This window comes from Caretta caretta, chromosome 1, assembly GCF_965140235.1.
Source record: "Caretta caretta isolate rCarCar2 chromosome 1, rCarCar1.hap1, whole genome shotgun sequence".
Classification (NCBI taxonomy): domain Eukaryota; kingdom Metazoa; phylum Chordata; order Testudines; family Cheloniidae; genus Caretta; species Caretta caretta.
The window spans coordinates 98520897-98544335 of record NC_134206.1 but is presented as its reverse complement, the minus strand read 5'-3'; the positions used below and the strand labels follow the sequence as shown (position 1 = coordinate 98544335).

Genomic DNA, 23439 nt, shown 5'->3' with positions numbered 1-23439 from the left:
GCGGTTTGGGGTGTGGGCTCTGGGCAGCACTTACCTCAGGCAGCTCCCAAAAACAGCTGTCATGTCCCTCCTCTGGCTCCTAGGCACAGGGGAAGCCAGGTGGCTCTGTGTGCTGCCCCTGCATGCAGGCATCGTCCCCGCAGCTCCCACAGGCCGCGGTTCCTGAACAGTGGAAGCTGCAGAGTCAGCGCTCAGGGCAGAGGCAGCATGCGGAGCCCCCAGCCATCCCTGTGCCTAGGCGCCAGAGGAGGGACATGACAGGAGCTGTGTGGAGCCAGGGAGCCTGACTGACCTGCTGCAGGTGGCCAACTGGACTTTTAATGGCCCAATTAGCGGTGCTCACCAGAGCCGCCGGGGTCCCTTTCTGACCTGGCGTTCTGGTTGAAAACTGGATGCCTGGCAACCCCATTCTCTACTGCTGTAAAAATGAATACCCTTCATTCATTCTCAAAAGGACTATGAGAAGGGAATATTATTTCCACTGGCTACTAGGAGGTATAATCAAACGTTGTCACTTCTGCAAGAAAAATGAGAGAAGCTGTGAATCACACAATGCAGATGGTAAGTTCAGTGCACAGGATGGACTGTCTTTTCTCCATCATTAAATGCTTGGTTCCAGTCCTTATTTATTGCACACAATCCAAATCCCTGCACTGAATATGGAATTATCAGTTTCCTCATTGCTTTTTCTGTGGTCTTCATCCCTTTTTTGCATGTCACTCCCTAGAAGGTTTTTTTAAGGGGAAAAGGTGGGGAGAAAAATGCGAGCAATTCTAACGGTGGAAGTGCTGCAATTTCTGGGCCGCCTCTTCTCACTGCAAGCTGTACTGGCTGAAGTTTAGCCAGCAAGTACCCAAAGTAGCTTGGGGACTTGCAAAGGGGGACGAAGACCAAAAATTATTAGTTTCAGAGGGCATGAAATGGGGATAAGCAGGAGCCTGAAGGAAAGATTTAAGGTCATTTTAAATGTACAGACATAGGGCAACAAGGTGGGTGGGCTAACATCTTCAGTCCAATAAAAGATATACTAATATCCTGGGACTGACAGAGCTATAACTACACTGCACAGACATAGGGCAAGCAGAACTGTGATAGAAATCAGGATTAAAGGTGAAGAAAACTTATTCTTCCCATTCGTTTGTAGTTGCTCCTATTCTGTATGTCTGTTTCAGCGTGATACAGGAAGATGCTGGGGAACGTTTCCAGGTCCGATACCATATGTGAAGAGGCTCTGTGAAGCTGAGGAGCATACTCAGTGCAGATGGCATGTTTGCAATTTTCAGCAGAAAGTCTTTAGCAACACTACACATTACAACTGGTGTTTTTTGACCTCTTATAATTCTGCCAAATCTGAACAGATTTTCAGTAGGACAGCAAAATGCACCTCTCTGATCCTAGGAATATTCTGTTGCCAAATTTCAAATCCCCGAAACAAACCACGGAGGCATTGGAGCATTTTATGTAATATTTTCCAACTGCTTTGAAAAAAAATTTTTTTAGCCTTATTATAGGTTGTTTCTACAACTTTCCCATAATACTTCCTATGGGGAAGATCTATAACATCATAGTAAAAGTAATTACTTTTACAGAGTAGGGCTAAATTTTTCAAATCTGAATGTCTGAAGTTTAGGCATTTGAATTCTTAACTAAATAGTGGCATCTTTGAAAAAAGTCAGGCCCCTTCTATTAAGGTGAGGATTCAAATGCCTAAATTTAAGTGTTCAGGTTTGAAAGTTTTGTCCTAAATGTCAACATTTTGATGGTAATTTCTGTACTTACCTACCTCCCAGGATTGTTATGGAAATTAATGTTTGTACAACTCTTTGATGTAAATGGTTATCAAATTACCAAATTAAACTTTATCTTTTTTTTCTTTTGCTCGTGCACACTATTTAGAGAGTATGGAAGTGGAATACTATCTCTTCAAGGGATAAAATTCATTTTCTTTATATTACTCCTAAAATGCAAGTCCAAAAAAGAAAATTACTATAATTAAAGCCAAAGCGTTTTATTCTGAGAATTGTTAGCTATTGGCAGAAGTTTTGTTCCAGCTAAGATGATTGTAGTGGACAATGAAAAGAAGTACATTTCTAGATGAGTCAGACTATGAAAAATTAAAGAGAGATTGAGTTTGTGTGTGTGCGTGCGTGCATGCATGTTGGATTTTGATTAAGAAGCAGTTCACATTTTAAATTGATTTTTTGATTGTGACCACTTCTCAGTTGTTTTCATTCTTGTCTCTTTGAGAAATGTTGAGGATTTTAAAATTCTTTCCAGTATGATGGATCTAAATAATGGATGTTCTCATTTGGACCTGGACATCCCAATAATCACACAAACTCAATTCAGAGCATTCTGCAGGCCAGCCCACCGTCAGCCAATCTACACATAAAATTAATGTTCCTTTAAAAATGCATCTAAACAACATAATGCACTCAATTTTTGAAAGCCAGCCTATTGTTTTATACCCACATAGAACTGTTAGCACAATTTTGCAAGTGCAGTTAATTGTAGATTAATTGCTTTGAACCGCAAACATTGTTTGCACATATTAAGCACTAAAAGTCTGAGTACCTGATTTGAGGGCCCAACTGATCATCTAATTGCTGTCATTTCCTCATAGAAAACATAAGCATGTGTTTATCGCCTTTTGCTGAACAGAGATTGACTTCAGCACATGTTTAACTGTCTAGCTGAACTGGTTGTGGAAATTTAAAAAGCTGATCACCTAATAACTCTGACATGTTCTTATAGATATCTAGCCATCAGCTCAAGCTCAACATGCTAAAACAGAGCTCCTAATCTTTCTCCCAAGCCTTTCTAGCTACCTTCTTTCTTAATCACCGTGGACAACACCAACAGCTTGCCTGTCACTCAAGCCCATAAATTGGGTTTCATCTTCGATTCAGACCTTTCTTGGAGTCCCCACATCCAGGCTATGTCTAAATCTTGCTGATTCTTTCTGGAAAACCACTCCAAAATTTGACCTTTCTTATCCATCCATACCACTAAAACTTTCATCCAAGCTCTCTATCTGCAACATTTGTCTCTCTCTTGCCTTGATAGTCAGATTGTTAGACCAAAAGGGATCATGGTGATGATCTGGTCTGTCCTCTTGTATAGCACAGGCCATAGAACTTCCCTTACACAATTCCTAGAGCATAGCTTTTAGAATTAAATCTAATCTGGATTTAAACCTTGTCACTGATGGAGAATCCACCACAGCACTTGATAAATTGTTCCAATGATTAATCACTCCTATCATTAAAAATGTACATCTTTATAACTAGTCTGAATTTGTCTAGCTTCAATTTAGTTATTGGAATGTGTTATACCTTTCTCTGCTAGATTGAAGAGCCCATTATCAAATATTTGTTTCCCATGTAGGTACTTAGAGAAGGCTAAGGGGTGACTTGACTACACTCTTTGTTGCACTAAATAGATTGAGTCTAGCCTATAAAACATGATTTCTAATACTTTAATTATTCTCTTAGCTCTTCTCTGAACCCTCTCTGATTTATCAACATTCTTTTTGAACTGTTCAGGGGCTAAAATCTCCAGGCCTTTAGCAAAGTACTGATCAAAGCTCCCAAGGCTTACCTGGGCCCACAGCCCAGCTATGCAGCCTGTACACAGAGAACAAACAACTCACAGGCAGACCAAACACCACTCACCAAGTCTCACTACCTCCTAAGCACAGAGTCAGCAGCTGCTCCCTCCAAAACTCTCCTGTTAGCTGCCTCTGTTCACAGCAATCTTGTCCTGCCCAGATCCATTCAGAGTATTCCTACAAAGATCATTTTCCTAGTCCATTGCTTTGACCATGTCACCCCTCTTTCAGTATTGTGGTACCAATCTCTCCTCTGATCAGCCATGCTGCCACTCTCCGCTGCCACTCTCCGCTGCCCACTTGTTAAATTTTCTAACATATCTTTGTTTTCACCCATTCTTAAGCTTGGGGAGGAACTCCCATTATTATCCTTCAAAACCCTTCTCAAAATTCTCCTGTGCTATGATGCCCACAAAGTTGACAATGGCTGAGATCACTACTTGTACTGCCCAATATTGTCTCATTGTTTCCTTGTACCATTCCTTTCCTGTCTATAGTCATCTGTTTCTTGTTTTATTCTTAGATTATAAGGTATTTCAAGCACTTTTTTATTCTGTGTTTGTACAGTGCCTAGCACCATGGAGCAGGATCCCATTACTATGGATCTGATGCACGACACAATACAAACAAACACATAAATATGTTAAATACAGAGACAGATGTGAGTATAAATTGGCTGAATGGGTGCTAGACTGTACGCACTCTGAATTAAAATGATTACACTTGTGATATTATCTCAGGCCACAGTTTATATATAGGAGACACAAATGATGCAAATATGGCTAAACAAATCACTACAGCATATCTCAGTTATCTTGCGTGTGGTGGGTGGTTTTTGGTTTTTTTTACACTTGTGTATGAAAACTGATTCCTTAAGATCACAAAAGGCTATGAAAAGGGACAACATGCTTGAAAGGGGCCATGGAGTACAAGACACCACAGCAACACCTACTTCCACCATTAAAACTGCAAAACAGCAGTTTGAAAATTAATGTTGAAATGGTTGCCTAGTACAGTAAGGACTGCAAACGCAGCTGATGGAAAAAGCACCAATCACTCATGGAGGGTCCAGGGGTCAGAGTGCAATGCAATATGACCTAAAGGCAGACTGAGTTTTATTGGGGCCCTGGGCACAAAGAACACTCGGGCCGCCCACACCCTGGGGGCCATGCCTGCCCACTTTTTAACATGGGCATAGTAGCCGCAAACAGGCGCCGGGCAGTGGCGGCAGGGCTGCACTTTGCAGCATGGTGATCAGCTCCCCTACTGGCCCGTGAAGCACAGCCCCTGCAAGCAGTACGGCACCAGCCTTTTCCCTGTGGGGGGCTGAGGTGGGCCTTAGCTCCCTTTCACTACAGGGCTCTGCCCCCTGTTCCTCCCTTCCATTTGAGGCCCTGGTCAGGGAGCCCGGGCTGCTGTGGGGAGCCCTGGACCCTCTACCTGCCCTGGGTGGCACTTTGGGGGATGGGGGGGGAAACATGGGCTGGGGGCTGCCTTCAGCCCAGGGCAGGTGGAGAGTCCAGGTCTCCTCATAGCAGCCGGGCTCCCTAGGTGGCTCTTACCATGTCTGGACTCCAGCTTCCAGCCTGGCCAGGTGGCAGGACCTCAGGGGAGGGCGTGAAGAAAAGGAACAGGGAGTAGGACCATGGGGGGAGAAAGGAGGAGCAGGGGGCAGGGTCACATTCTGGTGCTGGTGGGGGCCCCCTCCCCACTTCTACCCAGGTTCCAGAGCCCCTGTAGGGGGGCCTCCAAATTGGCCTGGGCATGGGCCCTTTGGGCAAATCCAACTCTGCCTAAAGGTTCAGAGTTTTTCTTTAATATTTCTTATTTAATATACAAGAGGTGTTAAATATATTTTAGGTAAATTTGTATATGTTAAATAAAATCTATGCTCATGTGACTGTCAGTTATTCATATTTATTTGGGATTAATAAGTATTATGAAATGATATGATACTGGCAGTGTTCAACTTTCTCTTTTCCAGTGATCCTGTAACTCTTTCCCCCCCCCCCAATATAAACACAAGACTTTTGTGTTTTGAGTTTTAGAACTGTTACTCCATGAACTCAAGGAATTCTGTATTTTCCTCGTGTTCTTAAATCCTTAGATGAGTCTGAAAAGTGTGATGTCCTATTTTTCTATAATCTTGCACCTTCAGTCAGCTAAGACCATTATTTTTCATTAGAACTTTAAGTTTACACATCATGCAGTTTGTCCCTGCTTTTTTGCCTTTGTTTCTGCAGTATCCTGCTGTTGTTCTGGCATCCAAATTACAGAGATTTCAGGGACTGGAAAGAATTAGCAAAGGATTTTTTTGGCTTAAAATTCCTTGTTGTGGCAGTCTTGGAATCAAATGATGCCAACAAATATGCTGTGTTATAGCCCAGATCTTGGCGGTTTGAAAATCGGTCTGTTTTTCCCCTAGCCTTTTGGCATGTTTTAATTAAAACGTGTGGCATATAAATTTGATGCTCAGAACTGAATAACATTCAGCTAAGAAAAGAAGTCTCATTAAACCATGTGTCCTTACAGAGCCTTTCTTCTGAGCCTTTTCTCTTTGGTGCCAAGCTTCACCTCTTCATAATTTGAACATAATAGTTACTGTAAATGCAAACTTGCCAAATCTTTAACAGCATTTTTACTTTCTGATCTGGCATGATGCATCAAGTGATAGGCTGTTTAGTGTGTAACTTACCTCCAGTTGTGATCTCAAGCTTAAGTCTCATGTTAGCCAGTCAAATTCTATGCCGTTATATTGACCTACATTTCAAGAAATACCCTTGCTGCTTTGGAGTTAATTAAATGTAAATCAGAAGAATTTGGCCCCATGCCTACAGTGAATACTTATCTGTATTCCTTCAAGTAATTATCATTTGATGCTACAGTATTTTCAATAATGGTGGGCAATATGGAGGTCCGTAGTGATCAATAACAAATGACTGGAAAAGGGTTCTCCACAGAATGGCCAAGCTTTACATGACTGGGAAAAGAGGACACGGAGGGCATTGTTTCTCGTATAAAGCTGTGACTTTGAAAACATGGTTATCTTTTTCACCTTTAAAAAGTTGTGTGCTTTTTTTTTTAATTTCATGGTTGTGTTAAGTTCCCCTGCTTCATAATTCTAGCTGCTCACTGATATATTGAATTACTGGCTTATTGCCATATCATTCAAAATAAATGATGGTCCAGTTCACTTTTAAACTTCTTTTGTGTCAAATCTTTTGCCAAGATCTGTTTGTTACTGTCACTTGGCAGAGGAAAATATGATGCAGTTTGCAATGTATATGGTAACTGAAGATTATTTATTCCTTTCTCATTCCAAGAACCACGAATAATATTGCAAGATTTCATTAAAGAATTTAATGATCATATGGATTAAGAGTGATATCAGCACTGTCATGTGGACTGGTAAATAGCTGGCTGCCATTTTTTACAGTCACTGAACATCAAGTTTGGGAATATCACAAGGAGTGGGTATCACCATTTTATTTAGCATAACGTCTTATAATAATCGTAAGGGAAACAATATTTACTACATTAATCAAATCTGCAGATGATACTAACTTGAAAGGTGCATCAAAGGCATGGTCAACAAAATAATACAAAGATATCTGGAGGAGTTATAAATAAGGATAGGAAATAAAATATAATTCAACTTGGAAAAATTCATGTGATTACAAAATAAAATATCTGTTTCAGATCTTTTTATGAGAAGGTAATGTCTTAAAAATCAGGAATGCTGTATAAAACCAAGTGATAATCGATAGCTTGTTACCTCTGAGCTTCTTTTAAAAAAATATATATGCAGTTTAAGGCTCCACCTTCATATCTCTCACACATGAGATGCAGGAGGCAATAGTTCTCATTACAAAATACTGTTAAGACCCAATCAAAAATTATACTATTCAGTTCTGTATGTTTCTATATGAGAAGGATGTTGGCAAATTGGAAGAAATTAAGAGACTAGCAGCTAAAACAATTGAGCTGGAGACACCCAATTTATAAGCAAGGAAACAAATACAAACAGTTAAGTTAAATAAGGTGATCCTGCACCAATGAACATTGACCCCAAGAGCTACAAGATGGGGCCAGTAACAAATTTGATTAGTATGATTACTGATGTATGCAAATAAGCAGGGAAAGACATTCATTATAGTACTTCAAAAGGTAAACTGGAAGGAATTAAATTAATCAAAAGAAAATTTAAACTTGATCAGAAAAAAATACATCTAAGAAGTGACCTCTACTGTACTGAGTCTCCTATAAAAAGTGGTGGCAGCCCTACTAACTTGGGTCACCTAAAATTGAACTACACAAAGCCAGAAAGCAGTGTAGAGCGCAAACCAGCAATGGCAGTGTCACAAATCTGTCTGGTTGCCCCCTTGCTGGCCACCCACCAGACTGCGGTGAGGGAATCCAAAACTCTGGGTCCTTGAATCATCTAGTGTTAAAGCCTCTGTAGCCTGAATGAAGCCCAGACATTGCCCCAATCTTGGGATCTGTCAGCACACTTTCAGAGCACAGACCTGCAGTCTAACACCCCCTTCTGAGAACTGGAACCTGACGTACAGCTGCCAAGCCTCTGCAAACTCCCTCTACCAATCAACTACTCAAGGCCTACTGGGAACAAAGCACTCCCAATTCACACTTTTCAAACAAACAACCACACAGTCAAACAGTCCCTGCAACTAGCACCAATCAAATAAATGGTCACAGCAGACAGACACTCAGATATTCACCCCACCAGCTCACAACACAGCTTCCTAATGTAGCACTCACTGTAGCTCCTCTCGAACGGTTCCCAGGCAAGCTCCCTCTGTTGCCTTCTCCTCTGTTCGCAGCTCCTGTTAGTCATCATTTCCAAAAATGCATTTTATTTGAATCTAGAGAGTGGCGAAAATGGTCTACAGATTTAATCACTGCTCAGAGTTCCTTTCTGGTGGTGCAATAGTTTGTCTCAGTAGAATTTAGACTTTTGCTTTAATAGGTCACCACCCTTTCACACACTTGTGCCCCCAACCCATAAGCATTAGCATCTGTGTCTAATATAAGAGGGTGTCTGAAGCAGAGGTAGGTCAACATAGGGTGTCACAAGTGCCTTTAAAAAATGCAGTGGAAATCCGTTTCTGCTAGCTCTGGGCCTGAGGTTAGTTTCTTCAGGTTCAGTCACAGAGTATACCACAAGCTAAATAATAAGACAGGCTGAAAGAGGCGGCCATACAGAACCTTCTCCAGAAGCATATGAAAAATGGCTGGGGTGTTGCACATGCCCAAAATCATTACTTTAAATTGCCATCGTGCCTGACCTGCTGCAATAGCAGTCTTTTCCCAGTCCTTTCAAGCCACTTGCTGTTGCCAACACCCAAGAATTAAAACATTCCACGAGTAAATAGGAATTTGTTTCCACTTCACATCTACAACACTTTAAACCGCTACAATTCCCTCTAGATCCTTGCTTATATCCACTGAATTACTGACACTGATTACCTCTTCAGCTATAAGGATATTAGCTGTGACAGAGGACCTAAAAAGATAATGGAATAAAAGCAAGAATAAATTGGGGAATCCCCAGGGACTCCATGAGGCTGCAGGGAACTTTTCTGTAGGAGGAGGGAATGTTTAAGGATATGTCTACACTACGAAATTAGGTCGATATTATAAAAGTCGATTTTTATAAATCAATTTTATACAGTTGATTGCGTATGTCCACACTAAGTGCATTAAGTCGGCGGAGTGCATCCTCACTACTGTGGCTAGCATTGACTTATGGAGCAGTGCACTGTGGGTAGCAATCCCACAGTTCCCGCAGTCTCCACCACCCATTAGAATTCTGGGTTAAGCTCCCAATGCCTGATGGGACAAAAACATTGTCGTGGGTGATTTTGGGTACATGTCGTCAGTCATCCCACCCTCCATGAAAGCAATGACAGACAATCATTTCGCACCTTTTTTCCATGCGGACGCCATACTGCTTTCAGCAGACAGTGCAGTAGGACTGCTAACCGTCGTCATCCACCGCTTCTGCTGCAACTCTGCTCTGCTGCGATTGTCTCAATAGTGAATTTCTCCATGTTGTCTGTCATGGGCTCCCAGGTACGTGTGTTCTTCCTCGGGAAATGTGTGTGGTGCTAACTGTCGTCATCCACCGCTTCCGCTCTGCTCTCATGAATCCATCTTGCAGGTCCTCTCATTGTTCTCTATAAATATCTATGCTCGTGGCATCCGTCGTCAGCCACCACTTCCGCTGCAACTCTGCTCTCCTGCAGATGCCATACTATGGCAAGCATGGAGCCCGCTCAGATCACCGCGGCAGTTATGAGCATTGTAAACACCTCGTGCATTATCCTGTAGTGGGTGCAGAACCAGAACCTGCAAAAGCAGGCGAGGAGGCAACGGCAGCGTGGTGACGAGAGTGATGAGGACATGGACACAGACTTCTCTCAAAGTACGGGCCTCAGCAATTTAGACATCCTGGTGGCAATGGGGCAGCCTCATGCCATGGAATGCCGATTCTGGGCCCAGGAAACAAGCACAGACTGGTGGGACCGCATAGTGTTGCAGGTCTGGGATGATTCCCAGTAGCTGCGAAACTTTTGCATGCGTAAGGGCACTTTCATGGAACTTTGTGACTTGCTTCCCCTGCCCTGAAGCACAAGAATACCAGGATGAGAGCAGTCCTCACAGTTCACAAGCGAGTGGCAATAGCCCTCTGGAAGCTTGCAATGCCAGACAGCTACCGGTCAGTTGGGAATCATGTATTATATTTACAAAGGTACACTCTCCAGAGGTGCCTTCTCTGGCTTCATGGTCTGGCAGCCCGCCTTGGGAGGGTATTGGCTCCAGGGTGATAAACAGTTCTTGTCTGTCGGGGAGAACGGTTTCTCTGCTTGCCTGTTGTGCGTTATCCTCCTCCTCCTCTTCTTCCTCATCCCTGTTGTGTGAGACTCCCCGCTTGCAGGTGTCCATGGACAGGGGTGGGGTAGTGGTAGGAGCACCCACTAGAATTGCATGCAGCTCATCATTTCATCTTTTGGAACAGAGTTCTGATAGCATGAATTCGTCTCCATACAGCCATCAGCTCCAGTACCTCCCATTCGGTCCATGCTGGAGCTCTTTTGCGATTCTGGGACTGCATGGTCACCTGTGCTGATGAGCTCTGGATGGTCACCTCTGCTGATGAGCTCGCCACGCTGGCCAAACAGGAAATGAAATTCAAATTCCCGGTGCTTTTCCTGTGTACCTGGCTAATGCATCTGAGTTGAAAGTGCTGTCCAGAGTGGTCACATGGAGCACTCTGGGATAGCTCCTGGAGGCCAATACCATCGAATTGCGTCCACACTACCCCAAATTCGACCCGGCGATGTCAATTTCAGTGCTAATCCCCTCGTCAGGGAGGAGTACAGAAACTGATTTTAAGAGCCCTTTAAGTCGACAAAAATGGCTTCGTCATGTGGACAGGTGCAGGGTTAAATCGATCTAACGCTGCTAAATTCGACCTAAACTCGTAGTGTAGACCAGGGCTAAGTCTATAGTAACTTATTTTAGCCCACTGTATCATTATAATTTTAATCATGATGGTGGTGTGATGTTGCACTCCATATGTTTTATGGAAATATGCTAATGAGTGTGAATATAATGTAACTGGAATATGCCTCATGCAAAAGGTCTCTTGTAAGGTATCATTACAAAGCCTGTAATGTGAGTGTGTTCAACCTATTTGTATGTATGTATCATTCTTGTATCTAAAGCTAGAAATATGAAGTATTACTCTGAAGTCCTATTGTAACTATGCAAAGTGTGGACCCTAACGGTGGCTTGGAATATTGATGGCTCCCATTAACTAGGACAATTGGTTGTAAATGGCTCTGTTTACTTGTAAGACTTCCTGTATAAGTGTGTGGAAACCAGTGGGTAATGAAGTCTCACAGGACACGTGAACATGTCACATGATACTGGAATCCATCTTAAACCTGGTGCTTTTCCATTTAGAAAGAGGGGTGGGGCCCCAGAGAGACAAGAGTCCCACCTTGTGCTATAAAAGGGGGTGGAACAGAACAAAGGGGGGCTGCAGTCATGAGAAATCCCCTAGTTACCACCTGAGCTGGAACTAACAAGAACTGTACTGGGGAAAGGATTGGGCCCAGACTAGGAAGGAGTAAGGCTAATCTAGTGCCAATCTTTAAAAAGGGAAGAAGGAGGATCCTGGGAACTACAGGCCAGTCAGCCTCACCTCAGTCCCTGGAAAAATCATGGAGCAGGTCCTCAAAGAATCAATCCTGATGCACTTGCATGAAAGGAAAGTGATCAGGAACAGCCAGCATGGATTCACCAAGGGAAGGTCATGCCTGACTAATCTAATCGCCTTTTATGATGAGATTACTGGTTCTGTGGATGAAGGGAAAGCAGTGGATGTATTGTTTCTTGACTTTAGCAAAGCTTTTGACACGGTCTCCCACAGTATTCTTGTCAGCAAGTTAAGGAAGTATGGGCTAGATGAATGCACTATAAGGTGGGTAGAAAGCTGGCTAGATTGTCGGGCTCAACGGGTAGTGATCAATGGCTCCATGTCTAGTTGGCAGCCGGTATCAAGTGGAGTGCCCCAAAGGTCGGTCCTGGGGCCGGTTTTGTTCAATATCTTCATAAATGATCTGGAGGATGGTGTGGATTGCACTCTCAGCAAATTTGCGGATGATACCAAACTGGGAGGAGTGGTAGATACGCTGGAGGGGAGGGATAGGATACAGAAGGACCTAGACAAATTGGAGGATTGGGCCAAAAGAAATCTGATGAGGTTCAATAAGGATAAGTGCAGGGTCCTGCACTTAGGATGGAAGAATCCAATGCACCGCTACAGACTAGGGACCGAATGGCTAGGCAGCAGTTCTGCGGAAAAGGACCTAGGGGTGACAGTGGACGAGAAGCTGGATATGAGTCAGCAGTGTGCCCTTGTTGCCAAGAAGGCCAATGGCATTTTGGGATGTATAAGTAGGGGCATAGCGAGCAGATCGAGGGACGTGATCGTTCCCCTCTATTCGACATTGGTGAGGCCTCATCTGGAGTACTGTGTCCAGTTTTGGGCCCCACACTACAAGAAGGATGTGGATAAATTGGAGAGAGTCCAGCGAAGGGCAACAAAAATGATTAGGGGTCTAGAACACATGACTTATGAGGAGAGGCTGAGGGAGCTGGGATTGTTTAGCCTGCAGAAGAGAAGAATGAGGGGGGATTTGATAGCTGCTTTCAACTACCTGAAAGGGGGTTCCAAAGAGGATGGCTCTAGACTGTTCTCAATGGTAGCAGATGACAGAACGAGGAGTAATGGTCTCAAGTTGTAGTGGGGGAGATTTAGATTGGATATTAGGAAAAACTTTTTCACTAAGAGGGTGGTGAAACACTGGAATGCGTTACCTAGGGAGGTGGTAGAATCTCCTTCCTTAGAGGTTTTTAAGGTCAGGCTTGACAAAGCCCTGGCTGGGATGATTTAACTGGGAATTGGTCCTGCTTCGTGCAGGGGGTTGGACTAGATGACCTTCAGGGGTCCCTTCCAACCCTGATATTCTATGATTCTATGATTCTGTGAAAGAAGCTTATTGAAACATCTCTGAGGGTGAGATTTTTATCTGTAATCAGTTTCTTAATGTATTAGGCTTAGACTTGCGTGGTTTTTTTTATTTTACTTGATAACTTACTTTGTTCTGTCTGTTATTACTTGAAACCACTTAAATCCTACTCTTTATGCTTAATAAATCACTTTTGTTTATTTATTAACCCAGAGTAAGTGATTAATACCTGGGGGAGCAAACAGCTGTGCATATCTCTCTATCAGTGTTATAGAGGGTGGAAAATGTATGAGTTTACCCTGTATAAGCTTTATACAGAATAAAATGGATTTATTTGGGGTTTGGATCCCATTGGGAGCTGGGTGTCTGCGTGCTGGAGACAAGTGTACTTGCTGAGCTGTTTTCAGTTAAGTCTGCAGCTTTGGGGGGGGCGTGGTTCAGACCCTGAGTCTGTGTTGCAGCAGGCTAGCATGTCTGGCTCACCAAGACAGGGTTCTGGAGTCCCAAGCCATCAGAGGAAATGGGCTCAGAGGTAGTTTCAGCACATCAGGTGACAGTCCCAAGAGAGTCTCTGTGACCAAACCCGTCACAGGTGGATCTATCTAGATATGTCTCCAGTCACCACAGTATCTAAGTGTCTCACAAACATTACACCCCATACCCCTATAAAATACGGAAGGTTTATTATCCCTGTTTTACACAGAGATTAAGTGTCTTGTCCTAAGTCACAAAGGAAGTCTGTGGGAGAGCTGGGAATTGAATCCAGATCTCATGAGTCCCTCTCCAGTCCTTAACCACAAGGCCATCATCAACTCACACAAAAAGGAAATCAACTATTTCTAGCTGGAAAAGCTACTGCTACTTTGTACATTCCCAGCTAAGAAGAAATGGTAGATGAGTAGGGTTGCCAACTTTCTATTTCCAGAAAAATGAACACCTTTGCCCTGCCCCAATGTCCGACCCCTTCCAAAAGGCAGGTCCCTGCTCCCTCCATCACTTGCTCTCCCCCACCCTCACTCACGTGCTCATTTTCACATATTTATTGTTTTGACAGATGTATTATGCTAATTTCAGGTTTTATTTGTTACAGGATGCTAGAGCTGTCAGCAAACTAGTCAAAATGGTTTTTTTAAAAAAAATAAACATTTCGCAAAGGTTTTCATGATTCTTTCCCTCCCCTCTTCCCATTTTTGTAACCAGCTCCATATTTTTTGTTCACTAAAGTTATTTTAATTTTGTGTGTGGAATTAGGAGCAGCTGCAATGGGTCCATAAAGGCCCATTCCTGAAGCCCAAATATAAATCCATAGAGTATACCCACAAATATGCCCACCTGTCCATATACCTATATAAATAAATCTGTAGAGAGTAACCAATTTATTTGAGCATAAGCTTTCGTGAGCTACAGCTCACTTCATCTGATGAAGTGTAGCTGTAGCACTTCCTTTGTGACTTAGGACAAGACATCTGATGAATTGAGCTGTAGCTCACGAAAGCTCATGCTCAAATAAATTGGTTAGTCTCTAAGGTGCCACAAGTACTCCTTATCTTTTTGCGAATACAGACTAACACGGCCGTTCCTCTGAAATCTGTAGAGTGTGACTCCCACACCTACATACGGCTATTCATGTGTACATATCTAGCATGCACTAACACATATACTTCTTTATTATTTATTATTACAATTGTTATTTAGTACCTAGAGATCCCAACTAAGATCAGGGCTCCAGGGTGGTAGGTGCTGGACATACACATAAAAAGAGAGAGTCTGCAATAAAGATTTTATAATGTAGCTAGACAAAGGTGGGGAGAAATGTATGATACATTGGCTCTTCTGCAATTACTAGTCAACAACATTCACTTTTTAAGAAATAATACATTTCTTTTAGAGTTCCCTTCTCTTTTAAAAACTTGTTATGAAAAGAATACACACATACTTTAGGTCATCAATTTTTTTGTGCGCAAGCCAGCAAAAGGGAATAGAAGTCAAAGAGCTAGGCTGTACATTTTATTCACACAGGTATACACACATGCGGCAATACATGCACCTCCCTACACAAAGACACAGTCGCTTACACACATAAAATGTGGGCATGCACACACTTGCCTACACAGACACACCCAGCTGGGAAGGGAGGAGGGTGGGCTGGAGGGGAAAAGATGGGGTGGGGGTAGAGGAGAGAGGATGGGAGGGAAAGAGGCCAAGGACGAGAGCAGGGTTGGGGGGGAGAGGGAGCAGTGAAGGAGAGAGGAGGGGACTATGTGGGGTGGATGGGGATGCAGTGGGAGGCAGAAGGCTACAGGTACATGAGGATGTGGGGGGCACATGGGTGCATAGGGACATAATGGGAGTGCAGCAGTGTATGGAGGTGAAAGGGATGCAGGGGTGAGGGTGTGGCAGCTCTGGGAGGTGGAGAGGGTGGGGGGGAGAGCACTGTGAGGGGTACAGGGCTGGGATCGGTAGGTGTGGGGGGCAGGATGGGATGGGATGGGGAGGGATGCAGTGAGGGGAATGGGGAGAGCAGGTGGCTTGGGACGGGAAGGGATGTAGTGATTGGGGTGCAGGGGGTGGGACAGGGAGGGATGCAGTGAGGGGAATGGGGGTGCAGTCCCATTCCCAGCACTCGAAGATAGGGACACACATACCTCCAACTCCTGGGTGCTGGCGATGGGGCGACAGACTGCGATTTGCCACAGGGCGTGCACTGCAGCTAGAGCTCAGCCACACGAGGAGCGTGAGGAGAAGAGGGCCGGACAGCAGCGGGAGAGGCGCATGGCACGCGACCCCTCAACAGCCACCTGCTGAGCGCTCATGAGTCTCGCTAGATCTTCCCCTGCCCCGACCCAGCCACTGGGAGTTGTGCCTGCGGGCGGGGCAGCACACGGACCCCTTTGGCTGCCTCTAAAGCTGGGAGCCGGACATGCCGGCTGCTTCCCGACCCAGGAACCGCATGGCGCAGGAGCTAGCCGGGAGCCTGTCAGCCCCGCTGCATGGCACCGCAATCCGGACAGTCAATGGCCTGGTCAGCAGTGCTGACCAGAGTCGCAGGATCCCTTTTCGAGAGGATGTTCCTGTCCAAAACCGGACACCTGGTCCCTTATGTATATTGAATATTCATAGCAGATTCAAGCAGATTTTCCTTGCACTGTTTTTGAATTGCCACAGAGACTAACAGCTGGTCAGCATCATATCCCTTTGTGTTCTTGTTATTTGCTGTGTCATAGCTGATGAACTTATGTGTCAAGACAGAAATGAAGTAGTAAAAGCAACTCACCTAACCTAATTTTCATTTAAACAAACAAACAAAAACAAAAAAACTCAACCCTAAAACAACAACAAAGAAAAAGTAACCTGGTAAATCTTTGAGTTGGTTGTTGGTTGTTCCCATACAAAATGGGAAATGACTGCCTTAATTTCTGTAGAAGAGCAGCTCTTCACACTAATTAATGTCCATCTTCTGTATGGAGATTCATGCAGTCACAGAGGCTCACAATACAACCACTCAAATATTACATTACAATATGGAACACAGATAATACAAGTAAGATTAATGCATGCAGCAAATCACAAGCATTCAATAGAATATAAACACTAAACATTTTTTTATAATACTAATACCTATTTGATCAATATTAACCCACAAGTGAGCCAGACAGATCCCAGCTATGTATTTATCATCGTCCAGTTGAGATATGAGGACCTTGGCATAAGCTGGCACCTAGCCTGCCAGCATCACCATTTCTTCTCAAGCATCGAGCACTGGCCGCTGTCAGAAGACAGGATACTGGGATAGATGGACAAATGGTCTGACCTAGTATTGCCATTCTTATGTTTTTTATGTTTTTATAAATGAGTTTAGGCAGAAAGTTACAACATTACATTTGTTCAAAGCTCTTATCCATTTTACGTCTCTTTTTGAGACAGGGATTTCTTTCTTCTTAAGGTGAGCATTAAAAAAAGAAACGGCTTCAGTATCTATGCATGTTCTGGACTGTATTTTCTCAGTGTAAGTATTTTAAAAGGCAAGTTAGAGAACTGCACGTAACAAGATGCCTATATTCCACTATGAGGCATTATTCTCCAATACTTCAGTGATCGGCCAATCATTTGGTGCACTAATATGTATCCTATAAACTAAATACATTTAGAAGTCATAACAAGTGTAAAATAAAAATAATATAAGAAAACAATCCAGAAGCAAGGGATTAAATCTTTTCTTGGAAAACATTTTGATATAATCTTCCTACAAACTGCCAGCTGCCCAGTGAATGTAAAATTGTTTGGATAATTTCAAGAAAAAATTAAATGCATTCTTTTTAATAACACTTTATGAAAGGAATAATTACTTGAGATGTAATAACCACTTATTCCATCTCAATTAGCTACTTGGATCCATCATGCAGGTCCCTCGGTATTCGAGATTATATAAATTTTGAGTCATCTCAGAAGGATTAGAGAGTTTCATATTTAATACAGTCCTTTGTGCTTGTAATGTTTTCCCTGCCGGGTTTTTTACTGAATGACGGAGCAAATTGTGAAGAACCTAAGGATGACATAATTTTCTGGAGATGGCATTTTGATAGGAGTCTTGCACAGAGGACTTAATTATTATCTTGAATAATCGTTGTTCTAATGAGAGTTGTTTAAAATGACAGCACACTCCCTACCCACAAGGCCAGAACCAAGTAGGAGGATGACAGTAAATCCCCTTTCAACTTGATGAAATGCAGGAAAATATGATGTTTACGTTAGCAGCCCACAAGTCACTACTTTCACATCTCAAACAGTGGGAGGTATTCCCTATTTCCAGACTGCCGTTTATCGTCTACATTACCACCATCAACACTACTCACAATCATGATTATCAATTTAATACCTTGGCTAATTTGAATCCAGAATAATATTTGTTTTCATAAATCTATTCTCCATTGGTAAAAAGAGCTAATGCCACAGAGTTTCAAATATAGCACTATTAATGGAAGACAGAGTACTGAGAAGCAGACATCCTCTAGAAAATTACCACAATCTGCAATTGCCTGTGTTAGTCCTGACTGTTGGTAAGTGGTAATTAACACCCCGCTGGCTGCAGCTGTACTTCTCGATATAGCTTTTCTGAGTAGGAGGATGTACAAAGAGCACCTCATTACTATGTCGTTCAAGCTGTAAAGCATGGAATAATGTGAAATAAACCCTTTAAACAAAAGGTCATAGACCAGAGTATGTTGGCATAAACACTTGCTCAGTCTTTTCTTCTCATAACACTACAAAGATAAGTGATTTGTTTCATTTTCCTCTATCTCCTATAGGTGGAGGTCACACTGCTGAATATTACTAACTCTCAGCCATCCCAACACATTTTTATATAATTCCTGAAATAAAACAAAGGAGCTTTGTGATGGTTTGCATCACAGAATCCTTGCTGACACAGCAGAGTACACCCCTCTATCCCCAAGATGCTCTATTCCCACAGTCTGCGACCCAGGGAGGTGGAGCACTGGTTCAAGAGCAGAACAGTTTGTTCAAATGAAAATCCTTCCAGTATGTACTATTAAATCTGTGAGTATAGACACAAACATTTGGGCATCTTTATAACCTATACATTCCCAGAAACCAAAGACTTCTCATGGGAGCTGACAGAAATACTGTCTGACATGGTGCATACATTCACAAGGGTCACTGTCTTAGTGGACTTCAATGTCCATATGGACCATACTTCTGATTGGATAGGAGATTTGAGGCCATCTTAATTCTCTGCTTTTGGTTCCTGCAGTAATACCTCCATCACATACATATACACACAGAGGAAGGTTTCTAACCATCAGAGGACTGAAGTCACATAACTGCTTCCCAACAGGAGCTGTGGGGGCAAACAACTTAATTAGGTTTAAGAGAGAGCTGGACAAGCTTATGAGTGCAGTTGTATGAGGGGGTTGCTTGTGATGGTAGGGAGCAGGGCTCAGCAGCCCACTCTTGGCTTATGTCTTAAGTTTCCAAAAGCTAATTCTTCAAGGTTTCAGCTAGCCACCTACTGGGATAAGGAAGGGATATTTCTCTCCCCCTCCACCATGCAAGGCATTCTGGGGTTTTTTTAATTGCCTTCCTCAGAAGCATCAGGGATGGCCACGGCTGGAGATGGGACCATGGATGGGGTGGGCCAGAGCTCTAAGGTGGCCCCAGGCATTCTCTCTCTTGGATGCTAGGCTGGCTGGTTCTGGCTCATATGCTCAGGGTTTAACTGATCACTACACGGGGGGTTGGGAAGAAATTTCCCCCCAGATCAGATTGGCAGTGACCTTGGGGGTTTTCTCCTTCTTTTACAGCACATGTTCAAGCAGGTCACTTGCCAGGATTATTGGGGTATACCTCACATAATCATTTCCCTCCCATTGTAGGGGCCTCAGCACAGCCATGCCTTGGTCCCTCCTATTCTCTGCCTGTGGCACTGTCAAGGTTCCTCCCCCACTCTGAACGCTAGGGTACAGATGTGGGGACCTGCATGAAAACCTCCTAAGCTTATCTTTACCAGCTTAGGTCAAAACTTCCCCAAGGTACAAAATATTCCACCCTTTGTCCTTGGATTGGCCGCTACCACCTCCAAACAAATACTGGTTACTGGGGAAGAGCTGTTTGGAAACGTCTTTCCCCCCAAATACTTCCCAAACCCTTGCACCCCACTTCCTGGACAAGGTTTGGTAAAAAGCCTCACCAATTTGCCAAGGTGACTACAGACCCAGACCCTTGGATCTTAAGAACAATGAACAATCCTCCCAACACTTGCACCCCTCCTTTCCTGGGAAATGTTGGATAAAAAGCCTCACCAATTTGCATAGGTGACCACAGACCCAAACCCTTGGATCTGAGAACAATGAAAAAGCATTCAGTTTTCTTACAAGAAGACTTTTAATAGAAATAGGAGTAAATAGAAGTAAAGAAATCCCCTCTGTAAAATCAGGATGGTAGATATCTTACAGGGTAATTAGATTCAAAACATAGAGAATCCCTCTAGGCAAAACCTTAAGTTACAAAAAAGATACACAGATAGAAATAGTTATTCTATTCAGCACAATTCTTTTCTCAGCCATTTAAAGAAATCATAATCTAACACATACCTAGCTAGATTACTTACTAAAAGTTCTAAGACTCCATTCCTGGTCTATCCCCGACAAAAACAGCATAAAGACAGACACACAGACCCTTTGTTTCTCTCCCTCCTCCCAGCCTTTGAAAGTATCTTGTCTCCTCATTGGTCATTTTGGTCAGGTGCCAGCGAGGTTACCTTTAGCTTCTTAACCCTTAACAGGTGAGAGGAGTTTTCCTCTGGCCAGGAGGGATTTTAAAGGGGTTTACCCTTCCCTTTATATTTATGACAGGCACATAATAGTCTAGTCTCCTCTGGGTTATAATATGTCACTACCAAGAAAGAGGCAAAGAGAACCTAACTCCCCTTTGCCGTAGGAGCAGTAAAGTGACACCCCACAGAACACTTCCAGAACATAAATCATTTTGTGCGTGCAGGTTGCTTGCACTCACCCCCGGAACACATCACCTCTCACTGCAAGGAATTAGCCTCTCCTTTCATGGACAAGATCATGCACCTCCAGTATGGCCATACAGGCGACCTAAAACAACAAACCAGGAAGAGGACTCGAAAAACAATGTTCTCTCCTTCCAAGAACTTGTTTCATTCAAGTAAAAGTCATGGAAGCATTGATGGCGATGTGGGTCAGCACATATTGCTCTCACCCTTTTCCTGGTGGATAGTAAGGGGGTAGACAACATCTGGAAATCTATCATCAATGCTAAATCATGCAGTTCGCCAACCATTATTTAACAAACCATTGCTCAGTACTACTACAGTTCAGTCTACAACATGCCACTTCTGTGGAGGTTAATTGAGATGCTAGCAGTAAATAGCCACCAGTATCACCTGTCAATATCCTGGATCCTTCTCATTCAAGTTTCAAGCTCTAAGCTTATAGAAACTTTAAAATTTTAAGAATAACTGAAAACATATTAATATCAAGTAATTGAACTGTGCACAACATTGGGTGGACCAGTATTAAATAGTGTTACAGTAGGTGACAGCCTTAGGGCTGGTCTTCACTACAAGGAGATGGATGCTGCTGCAATTGATGCAGCAGGGATCAATTTAGTGGGTCTAATGAAGACCCACTAAATTGATGGCAGAATGCTCTCTGGTCAACCCCGGTACTCAAGCTCTCTGAGAAGAGTAAGGGAAGTCGACTGGAGAACGTCTCCCATTGGCACAGCACAGTAAAGACACCGGGGTAAGTCGACCTAAGCTACATTGACTCCAGCTACATTATCCATGTAGCTGGAGTAACATAACTTAGACTGACTTACCCCAATAGTGAAGACAAGTCCCTAGAATGTTAACCTAGTCCTTTAGTCCAAAAGGTCACTTTTCTCGCCTTTGCCCTCATGAACTGAAGCACAGCATCAGAGAGATCAAGAGACTGGCCAGTGGCATTTTCAAATGATAAAACAGCAAGCAATGTGAGTCTATTGTCGGCCAGCATCAATCAAAGATATGTTTTAATGAGCCTAAGCTTCAAAAAGCTGTGCTCACCAATCACGACTGTGACCTGCAGCGTGAGCAGAATCCTCAAAGCTATCCACACATTAGGAAAATTCAGCTCTGCATCATGAATGAATTAGAGAACTTGGAATGGAGAGTGCTTCCAGTGTGGCAAAATGTGATGGATGTTGTCCAGTTAGACACAGAGGTCTTTATAATTGACAACTGAACATTCCCCATGTGTCAGCATCCAGTGAACGGCCATATAATTGTTTTCCTGTCTACCGGCAACTTACTAAGTGCATACAAAAGCTCCCACGACTTTTCATGGTGCTTCATTTGTCTGAACCTTTCTTCAATGGACACTTGAGCAGTGTCAATGAGCAAGCAAAAAACCTACCTCCTAAATTTTTCTTCCACGCTTCCCAGCATCTTATCTCTGCCCTTGTAATCAAACTGTCTCTTCTGATGAATACAAGTTTCCCTGAAGACAGCCTCAACTCCTAAGTTTTCTGCCATTTCTATGGCAGCAGTGATGTCATCTTCAAATCCGCTGTCTCTGTAGGCCACATGAAATCAAGGCAGCTTCTCATCAAAGTAGTAGCGGTCACAATGTCCATCTACTGAGTTTGTAATGCCTTGTTTACAACATTTACTTGGAACAGGATATCATGCCTAAGGCTGTGATTCTGTCACGGAGGTCGTGGATTCTGTGACTTTCCGTGACTTCTGCTGCGGTTCCTGGCCAATGGGAGCCGCGGCAGCCAGTGCTTGTGCCCCTCCGCTGCCTAGGAGCTGCAGGAACACGTAGCTGGGTAGGGAGCCTCTGCCAGACCCACCAACCACCCCCACCTCCCAGCACCAGTGCACGCCGCAGCCCGGTTCTCCACCCCAGCACCAACAGGGGTCCCAGGCCACCTCCCCCAGCACCCATGGTGCCCCTGGACAGCTCCCCCCCAAGCACCTGCGACCCCCCACCCAAGTTTTAGTCACAGATATTTTTAGTAAAAGTCATGGACAGGTCACAGGCTGTGAATTTTTGTTTACTGCCAGTGACCTGTCCATGACTTTTACGAAAAATACTCATGATTAAAATGTAGCCTTAATCATGCCAAACCACAGTTGAGACCAGAAATTTGACGTCAGGGTTCAGGTTTGCCAGGCTTTATGCCTCATATCAGATTCTGGCCTCAGCTTTACTTGACTGCGTCAGTTCCATCAGGGCATTTTAAACCTCAGTCACTAGATACCTCACTGGTCTTATGCTGCTGTCAAGTGTCACTTAGTGGTTTCATGGTCAGATTTGTAACACTGTCCATGAGGATCTTCCACCTAATAGTTTTCTGAAAACAGAACGTGTATCCTTTACAGTACTCCAAAGAGATACTGAATCTAAAGAAGATGATGTTGCATCTGACAAAACCAGGTTGAGGGAATGGCAGCCACAAGGCATGAAGAAAGCTCTTGGATTCAGCGCAAGGATTCTTGCCTGGACGCCACTGTTTCTCCCCTTCATGTTCACGCCACTGACATAGCTTTGGCCGCAGCAATAGTGAAGCTTTATTTTATTCTCATTCATGCTACTCGACATAGGTGCTCATGCATGACATGGTCGTATTTGCCAAGGAGCTCTACCAAACTGAGAAAATTACCATTATGTTCAGTGAACAAGTTATCCGATGAGCCCCAGAAAGCCAGATTCTTCTTTGTTATCTGATTACAATATGACC

The 23439-nt window shown here is 43.5% G+C and overlaps 1 protein-coding gene and 1 long non-coding RNA gene across 2 annotated transcripts in view; both read right to left on the bottom strand.

The window, feature by feature from the left end:
- Positions 1-23439, bottom strand: part of HS6ST3 (heparan sulfate 6-O-sulfotransferase 3) — a 570130-nt gene that overhangs the window by 30223 nt on the left and 516468 nt on the right. The gene's annotated exons all lie outside the window — the stretch shown is intronic.
- Positions 17798-23439, bottom strand: part of LOC125638168 (uncharacterized) — a 47562-nt gene continuing 41920 nt past the window's right edge. Inside the window, exons 3-4 of the long non-coding RNA XR_012668893.1 lie at positions 20701-20789; positions 17798-19027 (exon numbers count right to left, since the gene is read on the bottom strand). This is a non-coding gene — a long non-coding RNA (uncharacterized LOC125638168). The remainder of the gene's footprint in view (positions 19028-20700; positions 20790-23439) is intronic.